This window comes from Saccopteryx bilineata, chromosome 2, assembly GCF_036850765.1.
Source record: "Saccopteryx bilineata isolate mSacBil1 chromosome 2, mSacBil1_pri_phased_curated, whole genome shotgun sequence".
NCBI classification, from domain to species: Eukaryota; Metazoa; Chordata; class Mammalia; order Chiroptera; family Emballonuridae; genus Saccopteryx; species Saccopteryx bilineata.
The window spans coordinates 94,979,465-94,994,401 of NC_089491.1; the positions used below are offsets into that span (position 1 = coordinate 94,979,465).

The window sequence follows — 14,937 nt, forward strand, 5'->3', positions numbered from 1 at the left end:
AATAAAACTTGAGCGCCACTCTCAAGGAGTTTGCATGGACATGTACACCTCATATGCTTTTGGCAATTATTTACAGTGTAGTTTTGCAAAATATATTTTTCTGCAATGTGTGTACTAAGAGCACAATTTTGACAATTTTTATGTCAAGTCTTACATCCCTTTTGGTCAAAATGAGGATGTTGGATATTTACAGTAATAAAATATGTAAATGTAACCCAAATGTCTAAACCTGAGAGTTAGTTTAATAAGTTGTTGTGACTATAAAATAAAATATGACATAAAGAATAGTATATTAATAATATATTTATATTATCAAGTAATACAAAATCAATAAATAGATATACAGTATAGTTTTATTTTTGCAAGAAATAGTTATATATATATGGATACATGCATGTTTTTTAGAATTTAACATGTTATATATGGAAATACCAGTTTTCCAACATTTAATTAAGTGAGCACATGACATTTTCATGGACTACCTCAGAGATAGATCAATATAAAACAGTTTAAATTAGTAAAATACAGCAGTTTCAGAAGGAAACTCATGGATTACTTCAGGGTGAGTGCCACCCCCAGTTGGGCACAGAGGGCAGAAAACAGCAAGGTGGTTACTGCATAACATGGGGGCGGTGTCCTTGTTTCCCTATGCAGAGCGAGTCCTCAGGTTGTAGGGCATCTCCTTCAACAGGAAAGAGATGGGCAGCAGAAATAGATCACATTACTTATGCTCACGTGTTGGGATGACATAGCCCCGTAGGCACCATGAGATACTCTGGTGCTCAGCTAGTCCACCATTCCTGTATTTATGTATTTGATCCAAAGCTTCAGTGCACTATGGGAGTAAGAGTGAAGCAGATAAAGTCACGTGGCAAACACAGAATCAGGGCCTCTATCCATGGTTCTAGATGGCTTTTGTTTGGTCCACTGATTTTCTTCTCAATCTCCAAGTACACAGACAATCAGGGGACACAAAAGCGTGGGACATGCATAGCTAGAAAAGCATGTGTGGTCCCTGGCTGATTGGTTCAGCAGTAGAGCGCTGGCCCAGCGTGGGGATGTCCCAGGTTCAATTCCAGTCAAGCACACAGGAGAAGCAACCATCTGCTTCTTCACTCCTCCCTCTTCTCTCTCTCTCTTTCTCTTTCTCCTCTCTCTCTTCCCCTTCCTCAGGCATGGCTTGTATGGAGCATATTGGCCCTGGGTGCTCAGAATGGCTCCATGGCCTCACCTCAGGCACTGAAATAGCTTGGTTGCTGAGCAATGGAGCAACACCCCAGATGGGCAAAGTATTGCCCTGTAGGGATCTTGCCAAGTGGATCCAGGTCATGGTACATGCAGCAGTCTTTCTCTTTGCCTCCTCACATCTAAGTAAAAGAAAAAAGAAAAGCACGAGTGTGTGTGTGTGTGTGTGTGTGTGTGTGTGTGTGTGTGTATCTGTGTGAATAGCATGCTGGACACACCAAAAGGCACTGATGGGGGCTGGGCAACACCAGGACAAACTGTACAGGCTGCTGCAAAGTCCTCTGACACTTTCTGGGAATACCACTGGAATATGCCCTCCCTTTTTTCAGCCTATCTGTAAAACACAAGCAAGTTAAATTTTATTTTCCTAATCTTCTTTAGGTAGATAACCTGGACACATTTTCTTCTGTTCCCTCCAAGTTGGTTATAACTTGTGTATGACACCATTTTCCTTTAATAACAAAAGTACCCAGAGTCCCACAGAACAATGGTTGGCCGTGTGGCCTTTTCAATATCCTACACAGCCCACGCTCAAGCACCCCACACTGAGGTTGTTTAACATCATTGGCATTCTCATCGTGTGTATCCACCCAGCCTGGACGGGGACCCACCACCACTTGCTGACAGTTCGCCTTCTGAGAGACCTTCATTCCTCACGGCATGCTCTGTCAGAACGCGGGCTTGGTGTCATGCGTAGAGTTGACGGTGTTTGGCCTCCTGGTCTTTGAGTTTAAACTCCTCTATCGTGACCCCACGAGGCCCATTTGGTCCTGGCTGGTGAACAGATTCTTCACAATCACCTCAGCATCAAAAGCAGGAGCGAGTTTCCCTTTGCCCGAGGCCACCTGGGCATGAATATGCTCTGAGGACTCTTCCAAGAGGATTCCTCCAATGCCATCCTTGTCAGATTCTTCAAAGAGGTTGGAGGACACCTCCCCACTCCATATGAACATGTAGCCCTCAGGCGGGCCGGCCACGAGCTCCAGCAGCTCAACGTCAAACAGCAACAGGGCACAGCCAGACACTTCTCCATCCGTGCCAACCTCCCCATAGCCCGGTTGGGGCAGAATGACCACTGTGTTTCTCTCCAACACACATCTCTCAGAGACCCATATCCATTCCCAGCACGACTTACCCAGATCCCAAAGCAATGTTATACTATACATTTAGCCTAAATTCCACATGGAATCCAGCGAGGTCTCATGCAGAAGCGAGGCGCTGTGGTGATACTTGAGGTAACCGCCCTTCTTACTCAGCACTGAGCAGTCAGGGGCCTGTAGTGGGAGGTGATGCCGATGGAGGGGAAGGGCTGTGGAAGTCGATCACATGGACGTCAAACGCCAGCACAGCCGAGCCAGGAATAACCCCTCTCTCTCCCTGCTCCTACCCCAGGGAGGGCGGACCACAGTACAATGATTCTGTTCCATACAAAGGCCAAGTCAACCCTCATCCATCTTAGCGATCATGATCACGTAGCCCTGCCCAATGCTCGTGTCAAAGGTGCAGTTCTGAGAGTAATTGGAGTCAGAGAAGGTGCCGCCCAGCAGTGTGCCATGGTAACGATGACTGAGAAAGTCCGTGCTTGATTTTGTCGCTCACAGTTTTCAGGTACTACCTTAATCTCAATTGAAATGTCATCCTTGTGAATGGGGAAGGTTCAGTAATGCCGCATCGCACTTCCAGAAATGCCTTGTCCAGGAATATTCTTCCTGGGTCCTGTCTGCTCAGTGGGCCAAAGAAGGAGGAAATGGCGATGACGCGTCCCCCCTCCCCCACCCCCTCTGCCACACACCCCAGCAGCCACTTCATCCATTCCGGAGTCCGCCAGCCAATTCCCACATAGCTGTCATGTATTGATGCGATGATGACTCGAATAACAGCTGAGCCCCGTCCAAGAAATGTCCTGGTGTCCCTGATACCTTATAACGCAAATGAAACACTGTATGGTCCAGGGGCATTTCGGGGGCTTGAAGTGAGTGTGAAGCTGACTTGATCCTCAGAATTCCAAATAAGCCAGCAGAAGTACATCAAAATAAAATGCTGAATTTGGAGGGATCAAAGCCACTGAAAACGAACTTGCAACCAACGGGGTATGCCCCCACGTAATGGCAGTCTGGAAGTCTCTGCTGCGCAAGGTGAGGGGCACTCATCACACAGGAAGCGCTTCGGGTCTGCGGGTCCACGTGGGCTCCCAGGCCCAGGCCTGCTATGGGCATTGCCGGCCGGGTCACCCTGAGCAGCAGCAGGAGCACCAGCTGACAGTCTGAAGCCCTGAAGGTCATCAGGGGCTGTAAGAAGAGGAGCAGAGGGCCTGACCTGTGGTGGCGCAGTGGATAAAGCGTTGACCTGGAAATGCTGAGGTCACAGGTTCGAAACCCTGGGCTTGCCTGGTCAAGACACGTATGGGAGTTGATGCTTCCAGCTCCTCCCCACCTTCTCTCTCTGTCTCTCTCTCTGTCTCTACTCTCTCTCCCTCCCTTTCTCTCTCCTCTCTAAAATGAATAAAATTTAAAAAAAAAAAAAACAGATGAGTCCCCACTCAAAAAAAAGAAGAAGAAGAGGAGCAGAGGAAGCATTCCAGGTGAGTGCTTTATCCACTGCGCCACCACCTGTCAGTCTGGGAGCTCAGGGATGGGAGTGAAGACTGCGGGGCCGCCTAGAGCTCCAGCTCCAGCAGCTCATGCGTGGGGCCTGGGAGCAGCAGCAGCTGCAAACGTGGAAAAGCATAATATTGTACCATTTTAATTTAAGAGATAAGTCTGGAAAGATATTTACCAAACTCCTTATAGCAATTATATCTCTGGTTGATGACATTATAGGACATTCTTATTGTCCTCTGTGTGCTTACTTATACTCTTTACTTTAAAACTGTTCATATAATAAAAACTTACTTTCGAGGCCCTGGCCGGTTGGCTCAGTGGTAGAGCATCGGCCTGGCGTGTAGAAGTCCCGGGTTCGATTCCGGCCAGGGCACACAGGAGAAGCGCCCATCTGCTTCTCCACCCCTCCCCCTCTCCTTCCTCTCTGTCTCTCTCTTCCCCTCCCGCAGCCGAGGCTCCACTGGAGCAAAGATGGCCCGGGTGCTGGGGATGGCTCCTTGGCCTCTGCCCCAGGCGCTAGAGTGGCTCTGGTCGAGGCAGAGCGACGCCCTTGAGGGGCAGAGCATCGCCCCCTGGTGGGCAGAGCGTCGCCCCCTGGTGGGCGTGCTGGGTGGATCCCGGTCGGGCACATGCAGGAGTCTGTCTGTCTCTCCCGGTTTCTAGCTTCAGAAAAATACAAAAAAAAAAAAAAAAAATACTTACTTTCGAATTAAATTTAATAAAAACATAAATATTAACCATAAATGTAAACCTCAATTCTTATTCCCAAATTCAGTTTAAGAAAGTAGAAAGGAGGTAGTGTAATTATTAAGAAAAAATTATCACAAAAACACGCACAGGACAAATGATGACCAGTGCTTTTTGAATGCCAACACTCATGATAGAACAAGCAAGAATTCAGTTGTACAAGTTTTTTTGGATGGGGGAACCTAATAATATTTTTGAAAAGTTTTGTGTCATTAAGGTCATCAGTTTTTATTATAAAATTATGTAAGCAGAAGTTATATTCCCTTATAAATATAAAGCACAGTGGGAAAAGCCTTGGAAGTCTTTAAAATAAAGAAGAACTGGGTTCAAATGCTGACTCAATCTTCTATACTTCTGTGAACTTGGACAACCCACTTAACATCACCTCTCCAAACTGTGAAATGAGGAAAATGGGGTCAATGCATGCCTGAACACACTAGTACACAATACATGGCAGCTGTTACTGTTTTTCTGATTACTTTTGGATTTTACCTAACTATGGGAACGGCAATGTTCCACATTAAAGCAGAAAGACATATGGATAAACACATTAAATGGTGCAAGAGACAGCCTTTAAGCATAACCTGCCATATTTGTATTAAATGGAAACGGATTCTTTCAGTCACTTAGTAAATATCAGCAGATCAGATTAAGGCTCCACGTGGGCTCCTCAGAAAATTTCACACCTGACTGTGAAGGCTGGCAGCTAGCATGGCCATGGAGAAAGTGCACCTGACTACAGGCCTCACAGAGAAGCCAAGGAGGTCCAGAAGAAGGCGGCCACATCTAAGCAGGGTCTGGGTGTCTCCGACACAGGCTTTGAGCAGTCACTGGCCTCCTGGAGCGCAGGGAAGGCTCCAAAGTGCCCGTTGAGCTGGGGGCCAGACAGTGTGAGGTCTGGCGGAAGAGGCCAGGGCAGTCTGAAACAGACCCGCTGGAGGGCCCTCAGGCACCAAACATCTGCTCCCCACCGCTGGAGGTCTCAGGTGCTAAGAGGTCATGAAGGGGTTGTCCAGTGGTGAGGCCCCGCCCCTTGCCCTTTGATCATTCCCTTCCCAATTGCTAGATTCGGGCACGCGCCTTTCACAGCCCACTGGACCTGGGCACGCACCTTTCACCGCGGGCTAGACTTGGGCACGCACCTTTCACCGCGAGCTAGACTTGGGCACGCACCTTTCACCGCGCGCTAGACTTGGGCACGCACCATTCACTGTGCGCTAGACTTAGGCACGCACCTTTCACCGCGCGCTAGACTTGGGCACGCACCTTTCACCGCGAGCTAGACTTGGGCACGCATTTTTCACCGCGCGCTAGACTTGGACACGCACCTTTTATCGCGTGCGCTTGACGTGGGCACGCACCATTCACCGTTGTCGTTTCCAAGGAGACATCAGAAGCTCCTGGCTGATGTACTTCAGTGCGTGCTAGAGCTCCAGAGGAGTAGGAAGCAAAGGAGAATCTCTCCCAGCTTCCTCTCTACTTGTGGGTTCGCTTGGCGCACAACTGGTTCGAGATGGGCCTTTGGCTTTCGAAGATTTTTCTGTCATTCCGCCGCCCCCGTCCCTTGCGTCCCTTGCCTGGTGGCCATCGCCCAGTGGCTTTCCGCCGCCACAGCGATGATGCTACGCCTGGCCGGGTCCACCCTGCTGTTCCTGCACACGCCGTGAGCCTTCGTCCCAGGCTCTTCCACCAGCGTCGTGCACCTCTACCATGTAGCTTTTACATCAAGCCTAGAAGACACTATCCTCACTCACAGACTTCACGCTATCCTCTGGGGGTCCTCCCCTTGGTGAACTGGGAAGACCCTTCAAAGAAGCCTGTGCAGCCTCCTCGCATTACCCCGAAGTTTCGAAGGTCGACAACCGTCTTTATCCCTCCTCCAGTGCGGGCATTTTCTCTGCCGAGTCTACCCCTTAAGCCGGTAGTCAAGGATGTAAAGCTGGCCCCATCCGGTCCCACCTCACAGCCTTGCCCACAGCAGATGGAAGTGAAGACCCCAGAAGAGCTCCCCAAAGTGATGGCAAAGAATGAAGAGGATCGGGAAGAGAGTAACAGACATCAGGATCAGAACAGCCTGCCTAGCAGTGATCTGCCACTGACATCGAAGACCGAGGGAGTCATCACCTCCCCCAAGGGCAGCCCTGGGCCTCTGGACCTGAATCACCCACAAGACAGCTTGAGTGGGAACGCCCAGCTGTCTCCCGTGTCCTCCTCGCCCGAAGGCCTGGTCAGCACAAGCTCATACAGCCCTTCGGGAGCCGTCCTGCCTCCGCTGATGCCAGCTTCAGAAGCAGCGGTGCCCTCGGACCCAGCTCCATGCTGCTCGCAGCTGCTGGAGAAATCCACTCAAGTGCTGGAGAAATCCACTCAAGTGCTGGAAAAATCCACTCAAGTGCTGGAGAAATCCACTCAAGTGCTGCGTGAAGACCAGCCGCCCAGCTCTCCAGGCTTACTAACATCGTGTAAGGAGATGGATGCTGAAAAGCCGTGTGGGAGCAATACTGCCCTGGCCTGTGCCCGCAAACGCAAGAGGCCCAGGCCACCACTGTGGGGGGATCGAGGTGAGCAGCCCCCACCTCCTAAGCGGCCTTTGCTTGCTGATGACAAAAACCTGGGCACCTTAGAGGACACAAGGAGTCAGGGCAGAAAGACCCGGGAGGACAAAGCAGAGGCCCTGGCTGCCTGCACTGCGGCTCAGCCTGCCCCTTCTTTCTCTCCACCTGCCTGGGCAAGGGCAGACACTCTGCCCCCAGCCTCTCAAACTGGGCAGGGCCCTGCTCCCATTACAGCCACGGTAGCTACACACTTGAGCTCTCAGCCTACTTTAGACACTGAAGATGTTAAAATGGACACTACTTCCCCTCGCTGTGCTATCAAAATCATATCCCCTCCAGACTCTGATACAAGATTCCTGCCAGTTTACCAAATCCAATACAGTGTGAAGCACAGGAGCCCTGCGGTCCCCCCAGGGGACCAGCAGCATTGAAGGACCTCTGCCTACCTCAAACCTCACCTCAGCTCACCTTAGGGACCGCTCCCTGTTGGTCAGCAGAAGGGAACCTCTCTTCCCAGTGCTCCTATTAGCACTTAACACCGGGGAGAATAGCTCACGTGTGTTTATGAGCCTTGCAGCTTCTATGGATGGTGGGAGCTATGGGGTCAGTATGGCGACCCCAAACTCCACTCATTCATAGGAGTCCAGAGCATCAACTTTAGAGATGAATGTTGGAAGACACACAGAGCTTCTATATCTCACTTTGGCCGTATGGCCAGGGATCTATCTGGCTGCAGCACGGCTGCCGCAGGAGGAGGAGCATGCTCCCCCAGTGCTTGGATACACCACTGGTTCCACCCTGAATCCCACCACCTGGAGCCCTCCTGTCCATAGTACAGGTGTGTGGTGATGGGAGAGTATAACACCATTCCCATGATTGGAGGTGCTAGTGCTCACACCTGTCATCAGTGCACCTGCAAGCCACCTGGACATGAACCTTCTACACTACCAACAGCCACCACCATGGAGAATAACGGTATGTCATGAGACATGTCTGTCTCCCTCTTTTGTCACCACCGGGGGCTCTCCTGGCTACAGCACATCAGTGACAGATGCAAGTCCCAGCACCATCACGATTTCCTTTTCTTGAGCATTAGTGTTTGATCTTGTCTGTCCAGCCTCAAACTATATTCAATATTTGGATATTTTTATAAAGCAATTAACTATAACTAAATTTTAAGAAAAGAAATACTAGCTCTTTTATATAAAAGTCTAAAATTATATACAATCCTTAAAAAACACTGCTACATGCTTTTTCTTGAGACTATCTTTTTAAAAACATGCAAAATATAATACCATAAAAATTCCAGTAAATGATAAATAGGCAAAATAGTTTTTAAAAATGAGCACCTTTCCTTTTCTAATATATGTTTTTAAAAATTGTCAAGAAATTAGGTAAAAACAAATATACTCATGGGAAAAAGATCATAATAATATAATAATTGCTAGTGAATTATTTTCTGTATATTCCATGTCTTGGTAATATAATTATTTCAATGCAGCAATTTCATCTTAAATCTCATTAGAGTGAAGTTTTTTTTTCTACATCAGTGCCTAAGACATAGTCAATAATAAATATGTGTTGAATGAAAAATTAAGAAATTTATTATGTTCTAATGTATTATTCATTATATACATACAAGTATATTGTCCCAAATCTTGCATTTCAGCACCAGCTCTGAAGGCTGTTACACGGCAGGGAGGCCTGTCATCTCCGCTACGTGGTCTCAGGGGGTGCAGGTGGCTCTCGTGCTGCAGAGACTCCCTTTGAGCTCACTGCTGGCTGTTAGAGTGCAAGGCGAGACCTTGGGCAGGTTACTCTATGGGCCCGCTGCCTTATCTGTAAAATAAGAATAATAATGATGTCTCCTTCCTAGGATTGTGTAAGAATCAAATGTTTAGTACATGCAAGTTACTTAGTGTGATGCATGGCACACTGTAAGTGATAGATGAATGTTGACCACTATTGTTGTTTTTATTTTTATTATTCATGAAAGTTTATATCACTAGTTGTCTGGCCTGTATGTTGGATTCAGTCCCTAGTTCCAACAGTGGTTTCTGCCTCGTGGAACAAAAACTATTTAATTCTTATTGAGAGACATTAAAATCTTGCATTAGACTCTCAACAAAATTGCTAATCTCCAGATGATTCTTAAAATACTGTCAGATAGTATCTCAAATTAGGAGAATTTAAGATTCTGAAAGCTGTCACTCAGGGTTCAAATATGAGATGGCTTAAACCTCTTGAATGCAGTGGGTTTTCACCTTCCTTGCCACAGCCGGGACAGAGGCCGTGGAGCTCGCTGAAGCCTGATTGACACGTGTGGGGATGAGGAGGGGGGACAAGAGCCGCAGCCTGAGATCGGGTAGAATTGAGTTGAAAATGAGAACGTGGGAGCACTCCCACGAGAAGACTTTTCTTCTCTCCCCTCTGCTCCTCTCCCTTTACTCTGTCCCTTCACTATCAGCATGTGCTTTAGGGAAGCAGAGCTTTGTGGCAACAGCCATCCCAGGACACCAAACAAACAGCGCAGGTGGCCAGCCAGGCTGTCTTCTGCTGTAAGGCCCCACAGCGCTTGGGGTCTCAGGGTTAGTTTACTTCTGTGGCAGCAAGATTACATTAAGTACAGGGTGCAGTTACAAGTTCTGCTTTCAATATGTCGACTTATTTTTTTTAATTAATTAAGTATTTTCTTAGTGTACATTTAATAAAAGAAAATTTAGTTAAAATTTGTAATTCTGACTTTTAGAAACTTAGCTACAATTGATTATGTGTGTGTGTTTATAATGGAGATTAATTTCACTAGTCAATACCTTCTCAGTGGAGGAGTTGCAGAAATGGTGTCCAAAGCAAGCAAGAGAGCTTCGCTGGAGGAAATGCGGTCTGCCACCTGATGGATCAGAACGTACTTCACAAGGTCAAAGGACAAAATTTCCACTTGAGGTAAGTCACTGATTCCATTGGTTACTACCTTGCTGTGTAAATCATTGAGATTGTTTTTAGCATATGATTTTATTAATTTCTTATCAAATTTCATAGTTTATTCATTTACATTTCATTTACTTTATTAATATCTGTCTTTCTCACTAGACTAAGCTCGATAAGACCCAAGTGTGATTTTCCTCTTCCTGGTCACCCAGACCGCCACACTAGTGACAGTCCACCCACGCTGATGAGAAAATGAGCCAACGAGAATCTTTCCTTATCCAAGGTGGAAAAGGGGGGGAAATTATATCCATATACTAGAGAATCAAAGAAATACAAAATAAAATGAGAAAAAATTTCAACTTGAAAAATTTCAAAATAAATACAGTTATAATAAATAATGAGTGTGAGGTGAAATGAACACTCTCATACATGTCTGGAGAGAGTATAAGTTGGTAGACTTTCTGCGAAACAGTTTGCTTGTTTTTATCAAGAGCTTTAAATATTTCATTTTTAATACCAACCCTTTTAATTTGTAGCAATTTAGTCCAGAGATTAATTATTAAAGACATGCTCAAAAATGTAGGATTTATTTACAATAATACAAAGTTAAAACAAAAGGAAATGATTAAATACATTATGATGGAATATTATATATCTTGTAAAAATCATGTTTTTGAATAATTTACATAAAAAGTTCATCATCAGATAGTAATGACTTTTACTTTTTAAAAGTTCTTAATGCTTTTAAAAAAACAATTAAATAGCATATGTGGTATTATTATTTCAACTTTATAAAACATGAAAATGAGTTATCTGAGTCATATGGACAAGGCCTGACGGCTGGTTCTGCTTCATATCCTGCTAGTCACTAAGCTATGACATTGGAAAAATCACTTACCACCCGGGAACTTCAGTCTTTTCAGCTGTGTAATATGCTACCTGCACTTATAGAAGGAGTATAGTGATCAAGACAATTCATAAGGGGATATTGCTTTGTAACACATATGGAGAAATGAAAAATCACATGTTATCATTCTGTGTCTAACTTGCTATGCATAGAATGTACTAACCCCTGTTATACTATCTCTAAATAATATTTTTATGGTGGCATCAGTTTGTATTTCAGCTCTACCACTAATGTCCTGTTTTGTGATCTTGAACAAGTTATTCAGTAATTTTGATTGTTCTGCCATCATGGACCTAAGGATTTTTTTATTTTTTTACAGAGACAGAGAGATTCAGAGAGAGAGATAGACAGGGACAGACAGACAGGAACAAAGAGATAAGAATCATTAATCATTCGTTTTTTGTTGCGCATTGCAACACCTTAGTTGTTCGTTGACTGCTTTCTCATATGTGCCTTGACCGTGGGCCTTCAGCAGACCGAGTGACCCCTTGCTCGAGCCAGCAACCTTGGGTCCAAGCTGGTGAGCTTTTGCTCAAACCAGATGAGCCCGTGCTCAAGCTGGCGACCTCAGAGTCTCGAACCTGGGTCCTCTGCATCCCAATCCAAAGCTCTATCTACTGCACCACCCCCTGATCAGGCCGATTTTTTAAGTTAATAGGGACAAAATTTAGTATAGCAGTTATCACAGGTATTATCATTTTTTTTTTTTTGACGTTTCCTACATGGGTTGTCTCTTCAGTCTTTGTCCACAGGACCCTGAGAAGCTGTAGGGATGTGCAGACACCGATTCAAGGCCTCCTCCCTTTCCAAGGTTGTGGGCAGGGACTCTACATCCCCAGGCAGAGCCTGAACAGAATGTGGGGAGAGGGACCTCCCAGGGTATCTACATTGGTCAGGTAGTTTCATATTTAAATACATTCATAATGGTCTCCAACTGTAACAATTTGTAATATATTTGTATTGTTTCTCACTGTGCCAATTAAAAAATTGGTGCATTGTCTTATATGTGTATCAAAAATGTGCTGTGCTTATTTTTGTTCAGCAGCAGTAATCATTTATCATCCAGTCATTCAAAGTGTTTGTCTTACTATATAGTAAAAGAAGACTAGTCCCTGCACATAAGTTTGATTTAAAGGCACAATGCCCATTTATATATATATATATATATATATATATATATATATATATATATATATATATTTTTTTTTTTTTTTTTTTTTTTTTTTTTACTTTTAATAAGTGTGTTGAATAATCCAATGGGGAAGACATTTCCCTTGACAGATATTTATCATAATAAAAAATTGCTGAGACTGAATTCTCTTAAACTGTTACCATATGACCATTATTTCAGTGCATCTATTTTCGTGTAATGGCATTTGCCATCTGGTACTCTAACAAATATGTGTTTCTTTGCACATTATACAATTTCACTTGTCTTTCTCAGTTTGTGTCTAGTCATAATTAATCTCTAGATTCACACAGTAGGCCTCTCCTGATGTTCTGATAGCTAAGGAAGCAAGTACTAAAAAGAGCAATGCCACAGGCAGGAAACAAAGGAGCCACATACCTCTTTCTGTGTTAGAGAGCACTGATGCGATGGATTCTCAGGAGCCACACTGCCTTGCAGTGAAACGAAGGATTTGGGGCAGAAGATGTACAGTGTAGTATGTAGATGGTGTTATATTGAGTTGTACACTTAAAACCTGGCCCTGGCCAGTTGGCTCAGCAGTAGAGCATTAGGCCTGTGAGTAGAAGTCCTGGGTTTGATTCCTCATCAGGGTACACAGGAAAAGCGACCATCTGCTTCCCCACCCTTCCCCCTCTCTTTCCTCTCTGTCTCTCTCTTCTCCTCCAACAGCCAAGGCTCCACTGGAGCAAAGTTGGCTCAGGTGCTGAGGGCGGCTCCATGGCCTGCGACCCAGGCACTAGAATATCTCAGGCCAAAACAGAGCAAGGGCCCAGATGGCCAGAGCATCGCCCCCTTGGTGGGCTTGCTGGGTGGATCCCAGTCAGGCGCTTGCGGGGAGTTTGTCTGACTGCCTCCCCACTTTTAACTTCGGAAAAATACAAAAAATAAAAACAAAAACAAAACTTGTATGGATTACCAAACTATGTCATTGCAATAAATTAAAAATAATTAGTTTAAGAATTATAAAATAGATAAAGCATAACATGAAGCAGTTGTTACACTCTATACATTCATTAACCTCCCTCCTGGGACATGATGTTTGTCTTTGGGCAGCAGCAGCAGCTTTGGAGCAGTCAGCCCAGCAGAGTTGCAGAGTCATCACTTCCCAGACACCTCTGCGGCTGGAGCCATAGTGCACCTCTAGGGTGAGTTCCCTACACTATTCTTCTGTATTTATCTTTGCTTCTTACACTCAGTGAGTTGTATTTTTAAGGAATAGTCAGAGCAGCTATATGAAGAAGGCTTAGAAAGGTTTCTAAACATTGATTTGAGGCATTTTTTCTAGGTTTTAGAAATTAAATGAGAAAAAAACAAAGCGCTGATAAGGAATCCCAAATGTTAGTAATTTGTCTGCAGTAATATTAGCTTTTAGTTATAATCAATAAGAGATTATGTAAGGGGTTAAATTACAATAATGTCTTATAAGGGCTCAGTCACAGAATTTCCTGTAAGGGGTTAAGGCACCGTAGATAACTAGAAGCTTAGTTCACAAACCTTAACCTCTATTCTGTTGTCCAAGAAACACAGGGAGTTTTCCTGCAGAAAGTTCCCAGAGACACAGAAGCCTCCAGAGGCGCCAGACCCCAGCCGTCCCAAAGCAACATCAAGGACGCCAGATACACCTGTGCCAGCGTCAGAAGGACATTCCAGGATGACACTTCAGCAAACTGGACTCCCATCTCCTGCACACTGCTTTGTGACTAACTGCACGCACTAGCCCACTACTAACAAACTCCCCTCACCCTAAAAACCACAGACAGATCTGAGACTGTAAGGCAGCTTTGTGGACGGATGTCCTCTGTCATCCCAAGCTGCTGGCTTTTCTGATTAAAGACACTCTTACACCACTCAGTCCCTGGTCCGTGTTGGATTGGCTAAGTGCGACAGGCATCTCTGTACCCGGCTAGTTCTGGTATCAGAACCTTGTCCTTTGAACTTTTTAGGACATTATCTGTGTTGTATTTATTGTTATATTCAAGTGTGAACTAATGTTTCCTCTTCTTGTCTATTTCCTCTTTCAGTCTGCTGATAATTGGGTGTCTCTAGTTAGTCATCTGAAAAATATCATCCTTTTTCATTCCCAGACCTCTTCTGAAGACTGTGAAACAAGGTCCACCTTGGAGAGTGAAGGCTACTTCCTAGGAAAACCCAGATGCCTCTCAAGAAAAGAAAACAGATCCTAAGGGCCCTGTAAGGCCAGCAGTTGTGGCCATCGCAGCCATGCACATGCAGGTTCACACTGAATTTGGACAGACAGTAAAGAAACAGAGAAGTGAAAAAATAGTGGGCCATTCCTTTATTCAGGTCTCGCACTTGCTGAGGAGCAACACACAGGGGAAATACTTACTTTTCACTCATTCAGAGCTCACAAAGCCCTGACACATTCTCTGGTTCCACAACCAGGAGAATCTTCTCCGGTTTTTCCTAAAATCAAAGGCCTCACCAGTCTCAGTGCTAAGCCTAATCCGGAGGGACCCAAAACATTGAAGACCCAAACAAAGTCTATTGATTACACACCAAAGCTTTATTGTCTAACTTGGCCAAGCAGCGGTAACTCCAAACAGAAATCTGAGGGAGAACGCGCCGGCCCTTTGTTCTACCTCAGGGGTCCCCAAACTACAGCCCGCGGGCCGCATGCGGCCCCCTGAGGCCATTTATCTGGCCCCCGCTGCACTTCTGGAAGGGGCACCTCTTTCATTGGTGGTCAGTGAGAGGAGCATAGTTCCCATTGAAATACTGGTCAGTTTGTTTATTTAAATTTACTTG

At 45.4% G+C, this 14,937-nt stretch overlaps 1 pseudogene; it reads right to left on the bottom strand.

The window, feature by feature from the left end:
- Window positions 1-1,932: 1,932 nt before the first annotated feature.
- On the bottom strand, window positions 1,933-3,203 carry LOC136322270 (peptidyl-prolyl cis-trans isomerase FKBP9 pseudogene; annotated as a pseudogene).
- Window positions 3,204-14,937: the final 11,734 nt, after the last annotated feature.